General features: G+C 35.4%; 1 long non-coding RNA gene across 1 annotated transcript; it reads left to right on the forward strand.

Annotated features, from left to right (window-relative positions):
• Positions 1-1,689: 1,689 nt before the first annotated feature.
• LOC105458066 lies at positions 1,690-2,843 on the forward strand. Its single transcript, XR_975481.1, has 3 exons — positions 1,690-1,829; positions 2,178-2,265; positions 2,341-2,843. It is a non-coding gene; the product is annotated as an uncharacterized LOC105458066 (long non-coding RNA).
• The last annotated feature ends 13,510 nt before the right edge of the window (positions 2,844-16,353 follow it).

Consider the following 16,353-nt stretch of genomic DNA (forward strand, 5'->3'; position numbering starts at 1 on the left):
ATATTCTCAAGTGGAAATTACTGTTAATGACATGCTTCATTGACATCTATTAGGCTGATTGTATACACAATCACGCGCAAAATTATGTAATCTTCAAAAACAAATATTTTAAAACAATTTTTTATAACAAAAAATATATATCCCTTTTATGATAAGCAAACACAAAATTTAAGGCAAATTATATTCAAATGTTGATGCATTTACTTTAAGCAAGAATAACTGTAGACATTTATATTATCATGTTTGAAATTATCAACCAATGTGATAGCGTAAAGATTCTCCTGTGAAACACAGATTTGTCGCGTCAATCGAGATTCCTATGCACTTTGTGAATGCACACGCTTGATACTGGAAGACTTTTGACTAGTGCTCGAGGAAGAGAATAAAGGTCGACCGAACGTCTAAAGAAAAACGCAGCAAGCGTGAAATACTCCGCTGCAGAATTCGTTGAAAGGCGCAAATGGAAACCTCACTCTCGTACGGCGAAAGGTAACGACATTCTGCCGAGATATATCTCGACATTGTGCCAGGATACAATCTATAAAGTATATACGTTCGATAACAGCGATAAAAGTCGAGCAGTCCAAGAAGACGGTCTGGCAGGTTTCACTTCAGCCTCTAGTTGCTCAAGTACGCCAAAACGACAGGAACAGCGTAAGACATGCGATAATCTTAGGAAAGAATTTCTACGTCATGCATCGTATAAAAACAATTGTACAGATTACTAATCGTACGTACTAAAACAACGCTATGTGATCATAAATTTGACAACGAATCTGTATGATGATTTCATGAATGTATATGGGATTATTCGGCACATGAAATAAAGAACTTTTCCGCCGAGTGTCGTGCTGACGGCAAAAGTAAAAATTGTTTGAAAAATATTTACAAGGTAACTTCTGAAAATGATTCACTCGCGTAAAAAAACGAACAAGCGAGAACTACCGCCAAAAATATCAAAAATTATCAGCACGACACATTTCCGCCGAGAGTCGTGCTGGTGTCAAAAGTAAAAATCTGCGGTCATTTTTAATTTTTTTTGTTAATATTAAAAATGCGAAACATTTTTTTTAATGTTTATCAAGAACGGTTAAATTGTATCTACATCAAATAATTTTATAGTTTTTTTATTATAATATTATGTAATAGTAGTACAATTAAAATTAAGATGCTGCGTCCCGAAAATTAATTTTATTGACTTTAATATTTCCACATCAATTTTTTTATTAAAAAAACGTAAATATTTTTGTTTTATATTACACCAAACAATGAAATTTCTATCATGGAATATAATCAATTTACCTAAATGAATAACGCGGCATTTGAGAATAAATCCGAAACTACGCGTCCCACAAAGTATTACTTAAAATTTTGTTCGTAAATTATGCGACGCTCATGTCCACGTTCTTTAAAACGCTTTAATGACGCTTTAAAATCAGTTTGCGTACTTTTATTCAACATTGCCCTTCGAGGAATGAGCTTTAAGGTACGAAATCGATTTTCCGATGCCTCTCGTGGAAACCGCGTTGAATATACATGTTCACCGCTACGAACCGATCGACCTCATCCGCATTCTAATCAGACCTTACTTCACACGGCCAGAAACAGCTTGCTGAACTTTAACTCGTTATCCTCGTCGACCACAGAAATGTCCTGGTTGGTTTGGCACCGCCGACCGATTCAACCAAACTCGATCGAGAATGTTTTTGACGTTGAAACCAATTGGAAAAAAATAGCTCAAGTCGTACAGAGACTAACGACTACCAAATAAAAAGTGATCGGAAAACGATAGATACAAGCCGAACCGTGTAAATGCCATTCTTATTCGTGTACGTGACAATTTTTTGCATCACCATGTTATTCTCTCTCAACTTTTCTGCTGCACAATATAAGAGAATTAATACAAAGTATTTAGCAATTATACTCTTTCTTTGATATAAAGAATACGTTCTTATATTCTCTTTTATAAATCATCAATTATCTTTCATCATTATCGTTATTATTTACGTGAATGACGGTATAGTGGAGTCTTAATACTTCAATACATATTTCTCACACAGTAAAAAGCTACTGGTTATCGTTACTATCATTATTCGCGAAAATAGCGAAAAATGAAATTTTGTCGCTGGAAACCACATCCTTTCACGACGTAATATAAAAGTTATTGTTATTTTTAGTGTTATTACTATCATATTCGCGAGCACGCCGAGCGAATCTTGACGCGCGCGAGGGGATGCGACGCGACGATATGCGACGGATGTCTAGGTATTCTGTCCGACTAATCCTTATATGTGTAATTACGCTGTGACAGGTAATAAGCTCAGGCCGTTAATTTGTCAGACTTTGATGCGCGTCTCTATGAAATTAGCTGGAGATTGGGAGGCCGAGAGCAATTTTGGCTAGAGTGGAATTGTCTGCCGGCAGAGGCGAAGTCCTTTGGAATCTGGAACTATCCAGGATCAGCGGTAAATGCAACGGGGATGCTGGGTCGAAGTCCTCGAAGTGGCGAAAGGACGACAACGAGACGACGTCGTTAGTAGGGCGGGCTCTAGCTAAGCTACAAACGCAAAGCTATCCAGACACCGGAAATGGACGGCGCGGTACCGCCGGCTGATGCGCACGTACCCGTAACAGCCGTGCATTCGGTGTGCTCTTCCACCGGCGTTGGAAATCGGAATGAACGGTGTATCCTTAAGAAAATCGTAAAATTAAATGCAAACAGGGATGGGGAGAGGACCACGATAAAAAGGTTCGCCGCGTAGTTTATCAATTCGTGGATTACTTCGGGAAACGATTCGTTCGCCTTTTATATGCGCCGATCACTCTATTCAAGTAGGAAACACGCTAGAGCTGATTCGGCTAAATTAGAAAATTTTAATAAATAATTTAATAAATTATCTGTTATTAAATTAACCTACGCATTCTGACCAAACGTTATCTAATATATTTATAATACGATATATTTATAATACGTTTTCTAATGATATATTCACTTTTGTAGTATTGTGTAAAAAAAATTACGCGTTACTTTACTTCCATGCATATTCGATGGGCGGACTGTTATATACGTTACACACATATGGCGAATTTCTTGCATCATACTTTGCATGATAATATGTTTGCATTATGTAAGTGGTTTCTAAGATGATAATATCTATAATATGAAATAGGACTGAATAATGAAATTCTGGAAAGAAATATAATATAAAGTTTTGTGTAGAGAAACTTCTGGCTTTAATATAATAATATTGCAAAGTCTTGTTCGTTCAGCTTTAATATTTTCTTGCAAAATAGCAATATATGTATGCCGACTCTATAAAAATATATCTGATAAATTAACATTTTTTTTGTTTCTTAATATGTCGTTCTTGAAAAGAATTGACAAGTCTTTCTTGCAGAATTATTAAAATCAATTTTGTTAATTACATAATTTAATAGTTGTAATTTAAGAACGTGTATTTTCTCTCCTTTTCTTTCCAGGTGAATTACTCATAGTTAATTGAGATATAATCTTGTTTAACACAAATTTGATCTGAAGATGCCTATATATCTGGTTTTTTACAGCGAGAAAAAAAAAGATGCGATACGATGAAAATCTAATCGCAACGAGCCTCTCCGAATAGCGAGCGTGCCAAGGCGTGCTTTCCCCTCCTTCAATTTGCACCTAAGGTCCCGGTGTTCGTGAAATACCTCCCTTGAGGAATGCACTCCTCCGCTCTCAAGATTTTCTTCACATAAATAATTTTCAACTGGCATCTCATCCCTATTTTCGCTCTATCACTTCCAAGCTGAGCAAACAGTTTCCCGATTATGTAATGCACACGCCGTCGTACAACTGCTATAATAAATATAATTTAAAAACAGAAGGAGATTAGATTATTTCCGTTTTCATAAAAAAAAATAATTATATTATAAATCAATAATTATAAAACTATTTACAACTTTTTAAAATTTATATGTATATAATAGAGATATATACATATATGTATAAAATGCAAAAATCTTAAATTATTAAGAGATAACTCTAAAGTTATTTATACTTGTAATTTTTCAAGATATATATAATTTATAAAAAAATAAAAGCGCTTAAATGATAACTTATGTATGATTTAATGATAACTTAGGTATGATTTAATGACATCCAAGATATCATTTTCTACGAGAGATGTAAATATCACACCAGATTTAAGATTCACAAAAATCTCGATTTAAGAAAAATCGCGCGCAAATGTCATTCTTCTTTGTATTTGACAAGTATAAAATCCACTTTGCCGCATTTTACGGAAATAACTTGTTTGCCGGGTAAGTCGCTCGAAGGGATATCCCCTTCATGCAGTCGCGCGTCTGCAGCAACGACGGCAGACAGCGTCGACGAGTCGCGGTCATGCCGCTGTTTAGAAATTTAATGCAACCACCGCGCGTTTTCGGACGCGCTTTCGAAAGTAGTTCGCGATATCGTAAATCACAATCGCGTATATACCCGTCGAGGCCGGGCGAATTCTGGGTGGGCGCGGTAATGCATTCGTGTGCGTATTGCCTCGGCAACCCGGTAATGTATTCGCGAGGGTATAACGTATCGATGTCGAATCCTCCATCGAAAAATAACCACGTCGTAGATATGCATCGAGGGGGGAAATGCGAGAGGTGGGATGATGCGCGCGACGGAGGGAACGATCGGAGGATGAGCGACTACGAGCTCGAAAGTGGTATCGTGGTGAAGTCGCGAGCAAAAGGACGAACGGTTTGTACGCTTCTGTACGTCCGTGTGCAGCGATCTCCTCCGGCGTGTGCGTGAGGCAAAAGGGAAGACGACGAAAGCGAAAAAAGTCGTGCCCGGAGGGGGAGGATCTACGGAGGGAGCGAGCAAGTTTCTGTTTTTCGCGGAGACCGTGCTCGCGAACCGCGAAGAGACAAACGCGAGTGTTATTAGCCGAAATTCTTATGTACGCTGTTATCCGTTTTCTTATTGCATGCACGATATTGTCTCACGCAAAGAAATGGTGATTGCATACGCACATGCATAATTCATCTAGTTAAATACCCATTTAATTGGAGAAACAGAGATGAACGCGTTAACGTTTCAATGAAATATCTATTTAAATATTTACCGGGTGAAAATTTAGCGATTTTTGGCAAACATTATATATTTTCCACGCGAAGAATTATTATTATTACATAATGAAAAGTCCTATTAATATTAGATAATATGCCAACAAGATTCTTAATGGCTATGGATTAAATACAAGATGCTTAATACACCATACATTCATGTTTACAAATTCTATTATGATTGTAATTAAAACTTCTTGCATTCCTTTTATAAAGCTATTACAAGCGCTCCCTATCTCCCTGTATTTCCTTCTCCCATTTTCTTAACACAAGGCTAATAGTTTATTAAGAAATAAATTTAAACGCAATAGAGAAAATTACTTATCTCATTAATGATAAGCTTCTCTAGTTGCTACGAAATTTTCTCCAAAATAGCCGTAGTTAGTGCGCCATAACACCAATTCTATCCAATATAACGAGTAACTCAATACCGCTTAGTAAAATAAGCAAAAAGACTAGATTCTTTAAAGAAACTCAAGCCCGTTTTGTAAAATAAGCAAAATATAGTCAGATTCTTTAAATGGGTTCAAGCCCGCTTCGTAAAATATGCAAAATATGGCCAGATTTGTTAAAGAAGCTCAAGATTAACAACCATATCAAAATTATCGTTATCAATAATAGGAGTTAATGTATAGGTGCTGCAGGACTCCTAAAAGCTAAAAAGAGTGTTATTCACGTAATCATGTATATTTCTGATCCAAGGATCAAGTAATCGATCAGGAGAAAGCTCAGTCATATATACACACGAAAGAAGAGTGGATAAATTTTTGTTATTTCGCTGAAACGCGCTGATAAAAGAGTGAGGGAAAAGAGGAAGGGAGGAGAAAAGATGCGAGAAGTAAAAGAATAAACGAGTGGATGGAGGGGAAGGGGCGGAGGGGTCTCATCGTGAATCCCAACGGGAACGGACATTCTTGAATATTCGTAGACGGAAAATGCATTCCGTGCAAGTTCATACGCGCACCACACACCGTATGCGTATATATAGTATGCGCGCGAGCGCGTATACTATATATACGCGTATATATCTAGCAGCGTTTCGGAAAAGGGACAGCCCGCGCGGCTGTTTAAATTACTAAACTTTAAACTTTCACTCACGTATGCAAACTAATGCAAACTGGAGGCTTGTGGAAGGAACTGCAAACAGCTCGCTCGGGACTCTCCGCTACCATCCGCGCTCCCAGAACGGGTTCTCCATTCGACACCCTCCAACCTCCGCCGACCGACTTCTCACTCCCCCTCTTTCTGTCTCTCTCTCTCTCTCTCTCTCTCTCTCTCTCTGTCTCTTCCTCTTTGTCTCCGTTCTTCTCTTTCTCTCGTCTAAATGCCCCCGCTTTTCCCCAGCGTGTACCATCCTCTCGTTCTCCGTCGCCGCACATTTCGCGGCTTCGCTATCTATATATCGGGTATCCTAATTTTCATGCTGGCGCGCAGTGGTGGCGGCCACCACCCCCCGTCCATCGCTTTATCCTTGCGAGTGTTTTCGCTTAACCGAATGAAGACCAAGTAAAGCATGTCATTAAAAGCGCGAGGTGGTATTCATTCATTCCTGCGACCAGACGGTGCGGCGGCGGCCGGCGGTTAGGCAAGTTCAACACACTCCTCTCTCTCTCTCTCTCTCTCAGGCTTTGTTGTAGACAAAACGATTTGCTGGCGTTGCTGAGCGCTCGTTCCTAACATCATTAGGCTTTGCGGTGGATACGTGCGTTTAAGTTAGACGCATTCCCGAGGCGGAGAGGCAAAAAACGAACGGAGAAGGATAAAAAGAAGAACGGAGGAGCTTTTACGCGATGACCATTAAGCCCGGGATATTCGATGACATGACAAATATTTCACTGATCACGGATAATGGGTAAATTTTGAAATCGGACAGTCGCGCATCATTATCAATTTTTCCGATATTAATCACGGCGCGCAATTTGTTAATGAATTTAATGAACGAATCAGAGTCGTTTTGCGAGATACATTGACGAGCAGTGTCCGCTGCGGCTGATGCAATTGCGGACAGTATAATGCATCGAAAATTTTGCATAATGCATAACATGAAAATGGTACGCGCCGTTACTCTGCTGAACCCGCATGTCATAATGCGCACTTTGTTAAATCTCCCGTTAAATGTAGGATATTTTATTCTGTATAACTGTCAGAAGCTTTTAAAAAGAAATCTGTCGCGAAAGTTTACATACCTATGTACTTATTCAATGTTTATTTAGCTTTCACAACATAATTAATTCAATTGTAAATATCTATGTTATCTCAGTTAATTAATTATGAATGAAATGTGCGGCGCAGGCTTGAGCGCTTATTATGTAATCGTATTAATCTCTTTGAAATCTCATATGACTCAAAAATATTCTTTAAATTTATTAAATAATTATAAAGTAAAATGTTTATTTTTTAAATTTATAATGTTCGACAACGTAAATATGTCTTGGAGCATCTTAGCCATAATTTTTATATAATGTATTAATATTTTAAGTTATATTTCTTTTATTTATTTAAATAATTTATTTCCCTTTTCCAAAATTTTTATTCGCTTTCCTCTGACAAAGTTAACTCCTTAACTTGCAGTTAGTTCTCTAGCATTCCTAACGCTTGAGACAACCTAACCAATTATATTAATCGAATTTTCTCGCTGATCGCGAATTGCGCTTCGATTCGGAAGGAAGCTCGCGTCAGTCGAGCTGTAAGTCAGCATGTCCCGTAACTTGTAAGTTAATCGGCAAACCGCGGAGATATCGTATAGGGGAGTCGCGTCTATATACGCCGCAGGGCTGCGGAGGGGGAGAGGCAACGATAAGTCAGCGAAATTATCGAGATTGTCTTTCGAAGTTACCGTGGCGGTATAGCGGCGACGGCGGTGGCGGCAGCGGCGCCGCTTTGTGGGTAATTTAGCGCAAGCCATAAGTAATAATCGATGCCATGCGAGTAGTGCGGTACCTATATGTGGTGGGCGCTAATAAGGACTCGCGTATACCGAATGTGAGTGCACGTACATACGCGCTCGCGCGTGTATAGTACGTGCACCAACACCACGCCGACATTCCGTAATGGATGTCAGTTGTAATTCATAGCCAAATGCATAAACGTCCTTGTCGGCTATTAGCGGTAAGATTTAGTCCGAAAGTGCTGCGGGAAATTAAATGATACCACGGTTTTTCCGCGCAACTCCCCTTTTTTTAGCTCAATCCATTACATTAGCGTGTATTTTCAAGCAAAGAAATGCAGACTTTAATGTAAATAAATCTTGAATTTAATTGCAAGTTTGTAGCTTAATAAATTTATAATGTTATATGTTAAAATATTTCTTTATAATGCTAAGCTTATAATGTTGTAGATTGAATCATTAAACAAAAGTATCTTTTTAATTTTTTCATCACGCGAATTTGTGTTATGTTTTAACGCTATTTTTGACAATCTAGTATACATTACTTTTGCCGGTAAAGAAAATACAATATTGCGACTACAGTATAAGTGACGTTGATAAGTAAATGTCAAAAAATATTAATTATCTTATGATATACAGAATTCAAGGATAATAATTTAAATGATGTTGATAATAAAGCAAATATTCTACTTCCTTCTTTACTTTATTTGTAACAAATTTTTTGTAAAAAAATTTTTTTAGTTTAATAACAGAGAAATTCTTCATTACAAATTGTCCTTCATATATTATGATTTTTTGTAATGTATTGTACGCTTTAATTATTTCTTCAATCGATGTTAAAACGGTAACTACGGAGTAAAGTTATGCTAAAGCTGTTATGCACTGGTTATATTATGAAAGTTATTTAATCACCAGAATTAGTGGGTAACGCGCATGACGCATGTGTTATTAATTATAGCAACGTTTTTAAATTTTTTCCTTTTAAATTATTATGCGATAAGTTAAATTTAATCAAAACAATGTTGTTCATCAAAACCTTGTAATTATTGATTATTATACATATAACGAATAAAATACTAAAATTTTAAAAACTTTAAGCAAGTAAATGATTACATGTTGTTAAATTAATACTTACTGTAATTAATAATTTCTCATCTGTTTGGTTGTATCAAAGAAGTCAGAGAACTTCGGTTAATTTATGTTTTGAATAGAACATACGCGACTCAGTTACTCACATGATGAATAGATGAATGATATTAACATTACTAATAACGTTGCAAATCTAAACGCACAACTCTCTATTTTGTTTCGTATGTTGCTATTCTAATTATATTAATGGACATCCTATTAGTATATTTAATACATATGCTCTCATTTTCATTGCATGCTCTTCTTTCCTTTAAAAAAAATATATATATATTATATATACATTTTATTATAGACCATTAATTATAGCTTGATATATTAATTATAAAGTCTTTCTATATTTGTTTTATTATCAGAATTTTAAAAGCATTAGTAAAACAAATGCCAAACATTAAATATTAAAAGAATATAAAAAAAAAAAGAAAACACCTTTCTATATCTTTTTTTCTCATTTATTTTATATTTTATGTAGAAAAAGTATCAATTTAAATTTAACAAAAAATCTAAAATCAAGAGAAAATTCGCAATATTATAAAAATTTTGTAATTTTTTTATGTGACGACCTTTTTTATGTAAAACAATAGAATATTAATAAAGATTCTTTTATCTAAACCTAGTCTTATTTAATTGTGTTATATCGAAAATAATTTTTTTTACGAAAAAGTTGTTTTTACACCTTTTATATATTTTTAACGTGCATGCTTTTACATGCAAATGATCATTTCATTGCACATGATGTTTAACAAATTTTTATTTTTCATTTTATGTGTTTTATATTATCAATTCTTAATTAAAACATTAATAACGCTTTTATTAAATGTTTAATTTAATTACTTAAATAAATCAAATTTTAATAACACATGTCTAGTCATGAAACAATTCGCAATAAACAAAAATTTATTTAAATAAAATATTCTTGCAAAAATGTAAATCAAATATTTAATTGAAAGTTCATTTCTGTGTTTGTTATATGCATATTTAATCTAAAATTATACGAATAAATAAAAATTATTGTAGATTCAACACAGTTTTCACTACAAAATGATCACAATAATTTAGTAAAGCTTTCTGTACTTACATATTTAAAATTTTATCTTTTAGAAATCTTTCAGTTAATATATGATATTGGTGCATAATTTATATTAGTGCGTAATGTAATAGTTAGAAGCTCGCATATAAGCTTAATGTTTCACAAAAAAGCAAAAAAATAAAAGAGGAGAGTAATACATAGAAGAATATTTGTTTTATAAGGACAAGTTTCTTCTCGAGACATAATTTTTCGTATAATCGTATACGCTTTCCAAGCTTCACTTTTCAAATTTGTTACTGTACCGTGCAGCATATGTCCATTTCAACCGCGGTAATATTTAATACTCTTATTACGGAGCGCTGAACGCGATAAGTTGGTCCGTTATTAATTTTAAATGAAATGGACTGAAACGTAATTAAAAAGAAAAAACGGTCGTCTGGCGATGAAAGTGGCTGAAGTAAATGGCTCGTCTCGACGGCGCGAATTAAGATCGGCTGAAGCAAGACATTTTCGGAAATACGATCTCTTTCTCCTTGAATAAATTATTCATGATTTCAATGGGTGATTAATTGGGGCATTAAGTCGAGAGATTATTAAGACAAATGACATCGATAGAAACACTTCTATATTTATACAAATCACTCCTTGAACGTTTTATGATTGTTAAAAAGAGAAAGGGGAATTAAGGAAAATTCTTACAGAAATTTGTCGGTGCGTATCAATTAGGTCCATTAGTTCTACTCGTTAAACATACATATATTGAATTATATACATATGTTGAATTATAATTTATATAGGTAGAAAGTAAATTCCACGCAGATGGAAAATTTAATACCCATGGTGGACAATGCTTATGGAATTCTGTAGAGATTTAACCGATAATATAACATATTTTGTGGAAAATATTATTTTAGCAGAGAAAGAGCAGAGAGAAAGAGAGGGTACAATTCACTGACAGTATGACTAATAGTTGCATCAGATTTCGCGACTTTGCTACTTATACATATACAATATATATACATGTATATATGATACGCAAACGTCATTGGAACATTTTGCAATTGTACAATTTACTCGCGTGTATGTGTACCGTTTAATTTAATAATTAAGTATCTTTTTTCGTATTTTTTAAAAGCAGGAAAAAGCTCACTTACATACATGTAATATTCAGTTACTATATAATCGTAATACATTACGCAATATTATCATGATTCATTCAGTAAAATGTTCTCTCGTTCACCTTTATCACATGCTGCGTATAAATGACGTTGGAAACGCATACTATTAAAACAGTTATCTCGCGATAACACACTGCTTACTACTTATAAATCACCGATTACATTATATCACTTTTCTAACTCGAATCTAAGAAGATCATTTGCATTACATATAAGAATTCGTGTAACTATTACTGTTCTATTACGTTTGTAATTTATGTTTGTAATTTACGTTTGTGCACAGATATATTCTTTTCTTATAGAAGAAAAATTCTACAGGTTTCTGACATAGACAATTTTAAAAAGATTCAGAAAAAAATGTTGACACAATAATTACTTTCTGCTTAAAGAAAATAGAAACGGAAATTAAATAAAATTGACGAAGATATCCATTGGGTTCCAATATCCCGGAAATGATCTCTCGGTAACTCGATACGTTGCAATCGCAGGTAATACAGATGTATATCCACAAAATCTTTATGTCCGAGCAAGCAAGTCTGTTATTCATATTTGCTACAAGATTTAATATAATCTTGTGCTAGCTCTAACTTTCCTCTTAGCCGTAGAAGATAGACCGCGTCTCTCATCAACTGAAATTCCCTCTTTGAATATATATCATTGAACTTGTTGCTATTACAACATGCATGTATATACGTATATACATTTCGGCGAGTTACTTGGATGTTAAGTAATTTACTTGCAATTAAGACTTTATTCACGTGGAAATATCGCTATAAGGTATTACATACTGCGGCCATCAGCGCGCGACACGTATAACTGTTAAATTCAATCGATGTCTCATCTATTTACGACAAGGAAAAGAAATTATTGTTGGGAAACACGCTGCCCGTTTAATGAAACCAGTTCCATTAAAATTGACCTTTCTTTCTCATCATATACGCGGTGCATCACATACAATATCAGTACGAGGAAATTAAATGCACGACTTTTCTCGTGAGCTAAAATACGTATGCAATCATAACGGACGGCACTTCTTTCCCTGAATACGTGCGCTATTAGTCCCGGGTATCCCTGATTTCAACCGCAATTTTGCCTAATCGCTAGCGCGAATAACCGGAAAAGCAATTCTCCGCTTGTAGTATGAGCTAATATGAGTAATATGCTTGTAAATGAGCAGCGGATTCCCCTTTACGTGACGTCAAGAATTCATTGGCGGTGAGTCACCTGATGTACTTAGCAACAAAAATACCTGTTTGGCAATCAATTTAGAATTCTAAGAGAAGTCAATTAGAAATTAACAAGTAAAAGAGCTAAATTGACGTCGTAGTTAAAAGAAATGTCACATCATTCATTAATTAATTAAAACCGAGTCTTAATTAAAGGAGAGTTGAAATCAATTGCTATCTGTTTTTATATTATATATTCTAATTGATAAATTCGATTAAAAAATATTACAAGCTAATTGATTAATGTCTTAGAAAACTCCACTGTTATCGAATATTGGAAACAGCAAAAATAATTCGTATTTCAAAATAGTGAATCATTTTCCTTGTAATTCGATGTTTATTCTGCGATTATTTTGCGATGAAGAATCGCAAAATAATCGCCATCCTTGGAAATCCCTACCTTGCCTGTTATGACGTGCTCGTGACGCTTCAACCTGTTCAGAAGCATTTAAATGTTGTCTTACAAGTGTGAAGGTCACGATCAAGCGCAACGCGAACGGAGTCACGCAACCAACGTAATGACTAATTTCCAATGCATGCATTTTTATCACATTTTTTGAAATAATTTTTCTCTTGCTTACTGAATTTTTGGTGTTAGAGCAGTGTGTTTTTATTAACTAGAAATTTAATTTCCTAAGGAAAAAATAATGCATACATTAATTGATAATGAGAAGATTAAATAATATGAGATAAGATAAATTTTAAATTGTTTCATAATTTATATAATTTAATAGATATACTTCCTTGTGTTTTCTATAAATTTATGTATTATAAATTTATTATGTGTGTGTATATATTTAAGTAATAGTATTATTAGTAAAAGTATTATTTAAGTAATAAAAATATATTATTGAAAGAAAGAAAGAAAAGTGTATGTTTAACTTCTTTTTAAAACAAGTTATATGCTCCTATTTACGCACTACAAAATTTATTATATTTTTATAGAAACAATAAAACACCATTACGTGATGTTACATCCAATTAATTCTTTAATCTTATCTTAAATTGCTATCATATATAAATTTAATGTTAAAAATAATTTAATTCCCCTTTTTTTTTAGCAAAAAAGTTCATAATGTATCTAAATTTTCAAAAAAGATATACAGCGCCAGAAATTTTTTTATCCATCAGATATCGTTCTGGTCAACTAGGGAGGACAATACATCATAATCTAGATTAACGTACTGGAAGGGCCTCCCTATAAATTATTCATGTCATTTAATAAATACGCAAAACAATGTAAAACAAATCGAATCATCTAGTCGGCGATGTATTCCGATATAAGCGAGTTCTTTATTTATTCGCGCAGCGGGGCATATAATTCATTGAATAACCGGCCGTCCCGGCGGACGCTACATTGGAAATATAAAATATATTCTTTCATTTCCCCGGGGAGAAAGACTTCCAGGAGCTTAGCGGAAGATACCGCTAACGGAAAGGTAGTCCTCTCACGATCGGACCCATTCTAGTAGAGGCGATCACCTCTTGCTTCGCGGATTAATCTAGCCCTTATCCTTTCTTTTTCTCCTTTCCTTCCTTTTCTAAGAAATAGCTAAAAACGATGACACGTCTCGAGGCAGCGTGGATAGTTTCCCCCCCCCCTCCCTACTCCATTCTCCTTCCACCACCAACCTGCCGGAGTACTTATGGAAGTCTCTCACAGATTAACTTTTGATACGCGTCTTCAGTCTCTGTGCTAGCGCCGATTCGTACGTGTGCGGCGTAACACGTTTTGCTGCCGCTGATTATTAAATTTGTATTAGCGTCGCGAATTGCTCGTAAAGCGTAATTTGACTGGTAACCCAAGGTGAGAGTATTACGGGTAGGATCGCGGTATATAGATATATATATATATACATATATATACACATATATATACACATATATATACACATATATATACGTGGAACGAAGAGGATTCGTTGGAAGAAGAGAAGAAGAGAGGGAGCGAGAGAAAGAGAGGGAAACGCGCGAAGTGAGCCACGCCAAGTTGGACGAAGAACGAACAAATGTGAGTGTAAAGTAATCGTTAATCTCGTTGGCCGCGAAAGCGCGAAGGGTACCGCGTAAGTTTAACGTAAATTATGCAAAATGATTTGCATCTCGCACCAGTGGGCGCTTTAGGACCGCCCTTTGTGTTCACAAAGCAAACCGAGCGCGGTTTTATGCCCGATCTCGCGACGGTCGTGATTCCGTGGTAACTTGGGAAATCGTTTACAACCCGGCGCCCGCGTTTGCCTTCGTGGAACGTTTATATACCGTACAAAAGTGTACTATCAAAAATTTTGAAGGCAATCTAGTATCTCCGGCGTTACGTATATCCTTCAGAAAATCGCCCATTTCCTTTATAGTTATCTACCCTTGCTTTCCGCAATCGAACTTTTCCATGTATCTTTCAGATTGATCGCGTAAGTTTTGCATAAGAAAAGCAACGCGATTCTTTATTTAAAATTATATGCGGAGAATGCGGAATAAAAGTATGAAAAATTTTTTCCATCCAGAGGAAGAAATGTCTTCCTCTAGTATCTTAATATTTTTGTATTTATTTACATAATCATAACATGTTTAATATTTGATATCGAATGCTTAATTATAATTTTTATTCATTTATTTTTGCTTTTCATTTCTCCCAGTGTGGAAAAAATAGGTATAATTTAGTAAGTAATAACTTTACCACTAACGATTGTGCGTAATATGTTGGAATTATAAGTCGCACGAGTAAAGAAAAATAATAACATAATTTAAGGAATAGCAAATTCCATTATTTTACTTAAAACTTGCGATGAAATTACTCGCATTGCGGAGCGTTGTTTTTTTTTTTATGCGAACGTAGATATGTAAATGGTACCGAGGCACATGGTACCACGCATTCTTTGTTTGCGAACGGAAATTAATCTCCGAATTTTTTGTGTGCGAGAGATAAAATTAGCCGACTTCGGTTACCGAAGCATCCACGTTGACGGGAGAGACAGGCAAAAATTAATCGTTCTCGTCAAACGCTCGGGGAGTCACCCGGTGCAGCACGCGTAATCTTTGCGATTTGTATTTTCCCATAGTAATGCGTCGGGAAAAATTACGAAAAATAAAACAAAAAAAAAATAAATACATAAAAATCAGAAAGGAGACAGCGGCGAGGTGGCGGCACGGATATGTGTACTCCACGTCGTGTATTTCATTTCTACGATTGCAGATTACGGTGCGATGGACCTATTTTTAAAAATTACGATGCACCATATATATCGGCCGCCGCGTGACAACCCGGCAAGGCTATATATATAGGCGATAAATTGTTTTAAAACCCGTTGCGCATTTATAATGGATATATCCGCGTATGGTCTCGCGCGAACGCTCCATAATCCCTGCGCTCTGTGAGAGATACAAAGATAAAAAAAAACGTGGAGACAAAAGATAGAAGCTCCGAATATAAATGCCGGCTCGTATTTCTAAAAGATTTACAACGCGAATCTCACTTATCAGCATATAAATCGCAGATCCGCGGAGAGACGAGCAATTGAAGGGTTCGGCCATTTCTACGTCTATCTTTTTATAGCAGTCGATTGTAGCGCGAATTCCATTTCTCCGTCTATATCGCTACAATCCAGAAAGGAGCAGCGAAGCGCTAACCAAGGGTTACTTAAGCTAGACTGTCGGAGCAACAACTTAGTCTAAAGGACCGGTCACCGTATCGTGGAGTAATGTTGAAACTTTCCTCTGGAATTATCGCGAGTATTTCACCTGAAGGAGCCAGATATACCCGCCCATTGTGTTCTGTTCCAT

The sequence above is a fragment of the Wasmannia auropunctata genome, unplaced genomic scaffold, assembly GCF_000956235.1.
Source record: "Wasmannia auropunctata unplaced genomic scaffold, wasmannia.A_1.0 LD334721.1, whole genome shotgun sequence".
Lineage (NCBI taxonomy): Eukaryota > Metazoa > Arthropoda > Insecta > Hymenoptera > Formicidae > Wasmannia > Wasmannia auropunctata.